This window comes from Mustela putorius, unplaced genomic scaffold (genome assembly GCF_011764305.1).
Source record: "Mustela putorius furo isolate JIRA1106 unplaced genomic scaffold, ASM1176430v1.1 tig00003834_pilon_pilon_pilon, whole genome shotgun sequence".
Classification (NCBI taxonomy): domain Eukaryota; kingdom Metazoa; phylum Chordata; class Mammalia; order Carnivora; family Mustelidae; genus Mustela; species Mustela putorius.
In genome coordinates, this window is record NW_025421987.1 from 105,720,304 (window position 1) to 105,729,604 (window position 9,301).

The 9,301-nt window shown below is 42.2% G+C and overlaps 1 protein-coding gene across 4 annotated transcripts in view; it reads right to left on the reverse strand.

Annotated features, from left to right (window-relative positions):
- Nucleotides 1-5,783, reverse strand: part of PPP2R3A (protein phosphatase 2 regulatory subunit B''alpha) — a 195,533-nt gene extending 189,750 nt beyond the window's left edge. For 3 of the 4 annotated variants that reach the window (XR_006609229.1, XM_045088873.1, XM_045088875.1), the window contains exon 1: nucleotides 5,599-5,783. The gene's annotated coding sequence lies outside the window, so the exon portion shown is untranslated. Of the gene's footprint in view, nucleotides 1-5,019; nucleotides 5,116-5,598 lie in introns of all 4 variants that reach the window. The other variant, XM_045088874.1, reaches the window with a different exon arrangement.
- Between the last annotated feature and the right edge of the window lie 3,518 nt (nucleotides 5,784-9,301).

Here is a 9,301-nt window from a genome sequence, read left to right on the forward strand (position 1 = left end):
ACTTAAACTGGAATTAGATTCTAAAGTAAACACCTAAGAAAAATATCGAGCATAGTTTAAATTACTCTTGACTCCTTTAAATGGCCCATTAAATAAAGCAAAGCTGTTTTTTGTATACATTAACTCTAGGCAGTAATGAACAGCATACACATATACAGGTATACGCAAAACAAACAATAAGTATACATGTGAAATCAACTTCTCTTTATTCTAATTAAAAACATCTTCAAGTATATTAGGTTAGGTTTGCATACCTTAGCTATAAGCAAGATCCCACTCCACTGTACCTCTGACCACTTCTCATCCCTTATCCTGGAGCAACCTTCTTTTACTCAATTTTGAAACACTGGGTCTGAGCTCTCTTTTTAATCTGTCAATGGTCTCAACTTCCACTGCTCAGTGGAATCACCTGAAGAGTTGTTGGTTTTTTTTTTTTTTTTTTTTAATCCCAGGCTTTAATTTAGACCAAGTAAACAAAAATATACATTTCTGGTGTGGGTATTAACAAGAGTAATTTTAAATTATCCAATATTTCCAACGTGCAGCCAAGATGAGAATCCCTGTTGTGTTCTCTCTTCCTAGAACAGGGATTCCACACTCAAATGCCTACAGGATCAGAGAAGTAAATTAAAAAAAAGCAAGCCAGGGGCGCCCGTGTGGCTCGGTGGGTTAAAGCCTCTGCCTTCGGCTCAGGTCATGATCCCAGGATCTTGAGAACAAGTCCCGCATCGGGCTCTCTGCTCAACGAGGAGCCTGCTTCCTCCTCTTTCTTTGCCTGCCTCTCCACCTACTTGTGATATCTCTCTCTGTCAAAAAAATAAATAAAATCTTAAAAAAAAAAAAAAAAAGCAAGCCAGGTGTAAGTTTTAGGGAGTGGTGGACTCTGCTGAACGAGAAAGCAGCTGGGATCAGTGTTGACTTAGCTCCAACCAATTGTTGCCATACAGGAAAGCCAGCTCAGTAGTGCTACATCTTCTCATTTTTAAAGAAAAGACCCAAATCTAGATTTTCATGGGAAATCTTTAGATTTTAAATTATTGGCAACTAAAAATTGAACAACAAAAAGCATTCCATGGGAAAAACAAAACATATTTGTAAGCCAGATTCAGCTGTGGGCTACAGATTCCCAAAGTGCTCTGGTAATTCCATCCACAACCCCTCAATTCACACCTAAATATGGGTCCCCAGTTCAGTCCACTCCTTTGGGCTATGGATTTGAATTACCAAAGCTTATGTTATTCTCCACTCAGAGAGACTGGTGAGGTCTCACCAGTCCCAAAGTGAACTATGATTTATACCCACTTCAAAACTATTTACCTTTCTAGTGCTCTCTACCTCAGATAACAGCCACAACATTCACCTGGTTGGGCAAGCCTGGGAGTCATCCTACTCATTTCTCCCTCAATCATTAAGTCCTTTCAATTATGCTTCTTAAATATATCTCCTATATCCATCTTCATCTCCTCTGCTACCACCATGGTCCCGGCTACAATCTTTTCTCTTCTACCTCTCCACTGTGTGTTATTTGGCAATTGGCTCAAGATGCCATAATAAAATACCATAGCCTGGATTGCTTAAACAACAGAAATGTAATTTTCTCACGGTCCTGGAGGGCAGATGTCCCAGATCAAGGTCTGAAAAAGTCAGGTTCTCTTTGTGGCTTGCAGATAGCCACCTTCTAACTGTGCTCACAAGGCCTTTCCAACCTCCTCTACTTATAAAACCACCAATTCTATTGAGTTGGGGCCCCACACTTTTGACCCTGTTTAACCCTAATTACCTACCAAAGATTCTATTTCCACGTTTAGTCACTAGGGGTAAGGGACTCAAAATTCAATTATGGGAGGACAAAATGCAGTCTATAGCTCTCAGTAACCTTAATTAGGGTCAGTTGTTTCCCACAAGCACTCATTTCTTTCCAAACCATTCTCTTCAACATGACCATATTGATCTTTTTACAAAACAGTATTTATGTGTATATGTACATATTAGACCCAATAATTCCATTTCTAGGAATTTATCCTATAGATATTTTCACGCACATGAACTGGCATATGCCTGTATTATTCTTTATAGTAAATTATTAGAAAAAATTTAAATGTTCACCAATAAAGGAATGGTTAAATAATCTGTGGTATATCCATACAATGGAATACTATAAGGTCATTCAAAAGAATAAGGAAACTATATATTGAAATGGAAAGGTTTCCAAGACATTGTTGCAAACAGAAATACTGTGCACAGGGGTGCCTGGTTGCTCAGTCATTAAGCATCTGCCTTTGGCTCAGGTCATGGTTCCAAGGGTCCTGGGATCGAGCCCTATGTCAGGCTGAGCACGGAGCCTATTTCTCCCTCTCCCCCCTGCTCATGCACACTCTTGCTCAAATAAATAAAGTCTCAAAAAAAAAATAGTGTGTACAGAATACTACCATTTGTGTAAACAACAATAGGAACTAAGAATATGCACTTGCTTGAATGCTGACAAAAAAAATGTCTAGAACAATACACAAAACTAGTATTAGTGGTTATCCTTTTAAAAAAAGTGTGGGGAAGGGGTGCCTGGGTGGCTCAGTGGGTTAAAGCCTCTGCCTTCAGCTCAGGTCATGATCCCAGGGTCCTGGGATCGAGCCCCGCATCAGGCTCTACACAGTGGGGAGCTGCTTCCTCCTCTCTCTGCCAGCCTCTCTGCCTACTCGTGATCTCTGTCAAATAAATAAACAAAATCTTAAAAAATAAAATAAAAAGTGTGGGGCAAACAGCAGCTGGGGAGGAAAGTAGGATCCAATACAGACACTATAATGTGCCATAAGGTCCTCTTGTGATTCCGATGAATAGGCTGGACTGAGAACTGCTGCTCAGAGAAAGCCTTTACCAACTTTTTCAGATTCATTTTGTATCATCCTGCCCCTACCACTCTCCACGTTCCAGCCACATTGTCCTCTAAGTTCCCAAAAAAGGTCTTATTCCTTCTGCCTGATACATTGTCCCCGTATGCTTCACTTTATAACTTCTATTAACCTTCAATGTCCCCCTCACCTTAAAGGTCATTTCCCAAGGAAACCTTTCCTAGTTCCCAAACTAGGACCCTTGTTTTATGTACTCAGTGTGCTCTGTACTTCTCCTAGAATTTATCACAATTGCAATGAGGTATCTGTATCACTATACGTGTGTGTCACTCTCTTTAGAAATAATGTTCAAGAGTACAAAGACCACATTAGCTCCTTTTATCACTATATTTCCAGAACTAGCACCTGGCTGGTAAAGTATGCCCTTCCTCAGATATTTGGTAAATAAATGAACGACTCCTCTGCCCTCAAGCTTAGGACAGCAGAGAAAATCAACACATAACCAAATGAAGACAACGTAGGGTCACCGATGTTAATTAAGGCAACAGTCTACTTAGGACAGTGGTTCTCAATTGGGGTGATTTTGGCTCTCTCAGAGGACATCTGGCAGTATCTGGAGGTTTTTTTGATTGCCACTACTGTGTACATTGTGTGACTATTTGCTATAATTGTGTATGGGGGGAGGTACTAGTGGTATATATTTAGGAGAGGTCAGGAATGCTGCTAAACATTCTGTGATGACCAGGATAGCCCTCCCCAACAACGAATTACCTGGTCCAAAATGTCAATAGTACTATAGATGAAAACGCCTAATTTAAAGAGTGGTAAAACTCAAAAGGGTGATCAACTCTACTCCAGGTGGTGGGGTTTTTTTGGGGGGGAGGGTAAGGTGTGTGTCAGGGAAGATGTTAAGAAAGACTTTAGCTGTGTACTGAAAGGTGACAGGGGCTAAATCAGTGGAGACTGATCAGCTTATGAAGAGTTTAAAAAAGCAAAGTCATGGTTTGCTTTTAACAAGTGCCCCCCTCAAGTACTCCATACTCTGAAATTTCTCAGATCCTTTACTCTCTTCTAGATGAAACTAAACTTTCATTCTCTTAGGGCAGTGGGTTTTAGCTAAACATTAAGGTAAAATTAATTCAGATTAAAGTCAGATACCCCTTCACTGTCCAGAATGTTAACTACATTTTAAAATATGCAAATACTTAAGAACTCAAATAAATCTTTAACTGATTAATATTCAGGTTGTTAGTGCCTACAACTATTTTTTACCTCAACAGCCAGGTTGGTCCTGATAAAGACTTCTTCAAAGCTTTGTTTTTTGAAAAAACCTTCTTACTTTGTTTGCCCTGTCCTCAATTTCTGAGTTCTCAGATTTATAAAAGATCCGAGTTTTCCCCACAGTATCTCAAGTTCTTCTGTCAGAGAAGATAGGAGAGCCATGTGGATGCAATAAATGTGAACAGATTTTATTTATAAATTAGGAGTGGTCTATAGATTTTTAAAAGGCTTTCACTAAAAGTCATGGATATTTCTGAGAGGAATGAAACCGAGATAATTTTAATGGTACCATCAAGAAAGAAAATGATGTTTTACTACTACACAAACCTGCTGCCTACTGAGCAGGATGCACATGCCCTGACCTAGTACAGCAATGTTTAGGGTCTCAGCAGTGGGTGCTCCGTTTACAAGAAACTGAGGCCTGAGACTAATAAAGAACAAAGAAAAATGCCTGGGACCAAAGGTTTGAGGGGGTGCTTTGTACATAAATGATCTGAGAAGGAGCACTTCTTCAGAGTTTGGAAGGCACTACAAACCACTCTTTTTTGCTTACGTGTTAAGAATTTTTATTTCGTGTTTTCAGTCCATTTCTTAATAAGAAAATACATTATAATTTACAAACAGCGATTTATCCTCCCTTACATTTGCTGACCACTAAAACTGGGTAAAATTTCCTTAAGCTTTACCAGAGTTGAGGGATTGGGAATAATGCGAGCACAACAGAGTTCAGATGCAACATCAACTCCAAGCCCGGCCAGCTGGTTTCCATCGAGAGGTCCCCCGAGAGAAAGCCCCTCCGAGGCGGCGGCCAGGGTCGGCGCGGGAGAGACCCACTGAGGCGGCCTGGGGGCGGCCGCACGGCAGGGCCAGGGTGTGCCCGGCCTCCGTTTACCTTTGTTTCAGGTACTCCTGCTTTCAGCCAGGCCGGGGATCCCGCCCGAGGCCCGGAGCTGGTGACACATCCTTCTTTGGCCAATTCGGGCTAAGGCTGGGCAGGGGGCGGGGAAGGAAAATAGAGCCTCAGCGCCTAACGACGTGACTCTCAGTTCTTCCAAAACGTTGGCATTTGTTTTTCTGCCAAGCTTTCCTGTTAACAAGTTCCCGAGGGCTGTGCGGGCGAACTGGCCTGGGAGCCCCAAAAGTGGGAGGGGCAGGGCCGTCCCCCGCCTTCTCTGCTCGGTGGGTGCCCCCGGGGCAGGCGGTTTCCACACCTCCCGGGCAGCCACTGCCCGGGACCCAGCGGGGCGTGCACTGGAGCCCGCGCCGCCCCAAACCCCGACTCCCACGGCACTGCCGCTGGCCCAGCTCGGCGAGGCCCCTCTGGCCCCGCTGGCCAGGCCGGTCCCCGCCCCCAGGCCCCGGCCCCGCCCGCTCGGGCCTCCGCGCACCGCCCCCCGGCCTCGCCACCACCCTCGGGCAGGGCCGGGGGCGCCCTGGTTCCAGGCCGCGCGGCGGCCGTCCCCGCGCCTACCTCAGCGCCCGCGGCTCCTCCTCCGGCTGCTGCCCCGGCTCGCGGACGGCGCTTGCCACCAGACTCCCCGGCGGCGCGGAATCTGGGAGGCGAGTGCGGCGTGTGTAGAGCTGAGGCCCGAACGCGCCCCGCCCAGCCGCCCGCCCCCGCCCGCCCGTCCGCCCGCCCGTCACCTCCTTCCCCTTATGCCCACCCTCCGCCGCGCGCTCGGCGCCCCGCCCCGCCCGCCAGGCTCCGCCCACACCGCCAGCCGGTGTCGGGAAGGGGGCCGCCAGGGGCGCTGCGAGAGCCGCAATGTCCGCTGCCCGTGGGGTCTTTGGTATGGCGGCCCCGTGGTGTCGTGATTTGTGGCGCTTACAACCGTTTATTGGATACGAATCTCCTGTTTGGATTTCTTATTACTGTGATTTTATTGTCATTGTCGTTTTGTAATTGTTGTAATTGTTATCTTCATTAGTTCTTTTACCCTCCTGGAGCTGATCGAATGGTTCCCTTGAGGGGGGAGATGGCAGACACGCAGCCTTCGCTACTGACCAATAAACCTGGTCACTCCGATACTCCCAGTCGCCCGCACCTGTGCCACATTTCCTTGTGAACAAGTTGTGTGACTTTTGAAGGAAGTTTTCTTTTTAACTGTTATTGTGACATTTAAGAAAAATACAGAAAGCCAAACTCAAAGCACAGCTACATGGATTATTCTGACACACACCCGTATAAGCACTCCCCAGATTTAGCACTATGTAAAGTGGGTGAACACAAAAGCTCATCAGCAAGGAAGACACAACCTGGGAATGGCGTCCCAAAATTCCCCTCCTGGTGACTACCACAGGAAGTCAAAGGCCACCTGCCCATAATCATGCCCTCTCCAAGGACAAACGGAAATTTCCCCATAATTAGAAACCTCCAATCAGGATGTATTTGTAAAATTCTTAATTAAAAGTCTTAATAAATACATAAGCATATGAATAACTTAATAAATAAGTCAGTCAGGAGATTGAACAGTATGAGTAAGAAGCCTGGGAGCCAAGGGTTAGGTTTTCCATGAGAGAGGTTCTGGTCACCTAGGCTGTCCTCACTCTGTGTCACCAGCACCAAGGACAACATGGAATAGGTGCTGTGTGTATATTTATACTGAAAAAAAAGAAAAAGAAAAAGAAAAAACCAACAAAAAAAACCCACCCAGACTTTGCTTACTGAAAATTTCATCTAAGTTCAATTTTTCCAATAGCTAATCTGATGTGCTCTGTGAGATGCCTGGATGTCTTGGGAAGAAGCCATAATGCTTTAAACTTTATTCTGCTTTCCAGTTTAAAGAAAAAAAAAAACGCTTTTAAATGCATTATGGTATCATATTTAAGACTTAGAGCAGTACTGTGAGAAAGGCAGGGCAGGACAGAGGACTTTGCAAAGGTCACAGTGCAATGCATACCTGTAAGAAGAGGAAGTACACAGTGAACTATAAAACAATTTCCGTATTGCTGACCCTGCCAGTACCTGTTGGATTCCTATTGTCTTGACAGTTTTATTGCCCAAGTTTTTCCGTAAGGATTCCTTTGGTTCCTTTGCCATGCATTTATATGCAATATGGCTTGAATTTATAAAGGACAGAGCACCTAAAAGGACACTTGATTTAATAGGGTAGAGTCAGCCTCCCTCCCTGTCATGGGCACTTTGGTGAACTGGGGTTAGAGAGTTGCCAATTTGTTTCCATTTATTGAGCACCCTTGCTCTGTGGTTGGTGGTGGGAATATAAAGAACAGAAAATTAATAAGACAATTTTTGCTCTCAAGGGTTTATAGCCAATTAGGGAGAAAGATTTGGAGATAAATGAGGGTTTAATTAATTTGGACAGTAGGGGAACAGTCTTGAGCACAATTAATTCTATTAGGAGTAGGGAGAGGATAGAGCAAGGCTTCTCAAATAACGGAACATCTGATTTTTTTAAATTGTGGGAAAATAACAAGTGTTATAAAAGTAAAGAGAATAATATAATGAACTATTATGTAGTCATTACTCAGTTTCAGCAGTTATCATTCTTTGGCCAATTTGTTCTATCTGAACCTCATCTTTTCTTTCCCTCCTTGGATTATTTTGAAGCAAATCATAAGCGGTATATTACTGCACCCATAAATACTTTACTATGTGTCTCTAAACAATAGTCTATTTTTGATAGCAACCACAAAATCATTATAATGTCTTTTAATATCTTTAAAAATGAACAATTTCTTAACTTTTAGTCAGTGTTCAAATTTTCCCAATTTTCTTATTAATGTTTTATATAGTTCATTCCTTCAAGTCAGGATCCAAATAAAGTACTCGCTTTGCATTTGGTTAAAATCTCTTAAGCTCTTTTCCTTCCTTGCACTTTATATGTTGACAAAATTGATTGCTTGTCCTGTGGTGCCCCTCACATTCTGCACTTTACTGGTGTTAACGTGTTTCTCTATCCCTTTTCTTCTCATAAACTGATAGTAGAACTAGAGATTAGGTCATATTTAATAAAATACACCCATAATAAAAGTTAATTGTTCCAAATCAGACCCAGAACTTTCATAGATGTTAGAATTGACAGACAATGACATGAAAACATATTCCAAACATTTAAAAAGTTAAAGAGACATGAGAGATACAAAAAAAGGAGACAAATTGTAATTCTAAAGATGAAGGCTATAGTGTCTGAATAAAAATGCACTGCATAGGATTAATGGTAAATAAGACATTGCCAAAGAAAAGGTTAGTGATCTTGAAGTCATACTGAAAGGCAGAAACTGGTTTAAAGAGACAACACAAGAAGCTGCTTATGAGGAATGCACTTTAAATGCATAGATACCAATAGGTTAAAGGCAAAAGAATAGAAAGATATTCACTGTACAAACAAAAGGAAACTAGTCAAAAGAAAATATTTCAGATAAAGAATATTACAAGGAGTAAATACAGTCATTTCGTATTAAAAGGGGTCAATTCATCTAGAAGATATAACGATTGTGTTTATGCACTTAATAATAGATGAAGGAAAATAGATAGGAGCAAAGAGAAATAGACAAATCTATAATCAATAATTGTAGATTTCAGTACCTTCCTTCCATAATTGATAGGACAAGTTGCAGAAAATCAGCAGATAGAAAAGACTTGAATAACACTATCAAGTGACTTCACTTAATTCACATTTGTAGGACATTTCTTCCATAACAGAATTCACATACTTGCCAGTTGCACATAAAATATTTATCAAGATACCAGATTTTGTGTCTTGAAACAAATCTCAATAAATTTAAAAGAATTCAAGTCATACAAAGTATGGCCTCTGACCACAATGGAATACATTAGAAAACACAAACATCTAGAATTCAGCATATTCCATTCTCCTTCCTTAATTTCCCAACCTGTTCCTGGTCACTTGTTCCTTTCTTATCTTAGGTTGAGGTCCCAATATCCACTCAGTTATTTAGGCCAGAAAATTTTAATACCTCTTGCTCCCTCATCTCTCTCTTATGTAACAAATCTCCAAGTTTTGATTTTTCTTCTCAAATTGTTTCTCAAATGTGATTGTTCATCTCTGCCTCTATTACAGGTGATCACCATGTCTCTTTGTGGGCATGTACAAGCCACCTAACTGGTCTCTCTGCCTCCCATCTTGTCCCCTTTAACTCACTCTCAATGTGTGGCCGAATGTAGTGAACAGTGTGTCACATTCTTGGAGTTT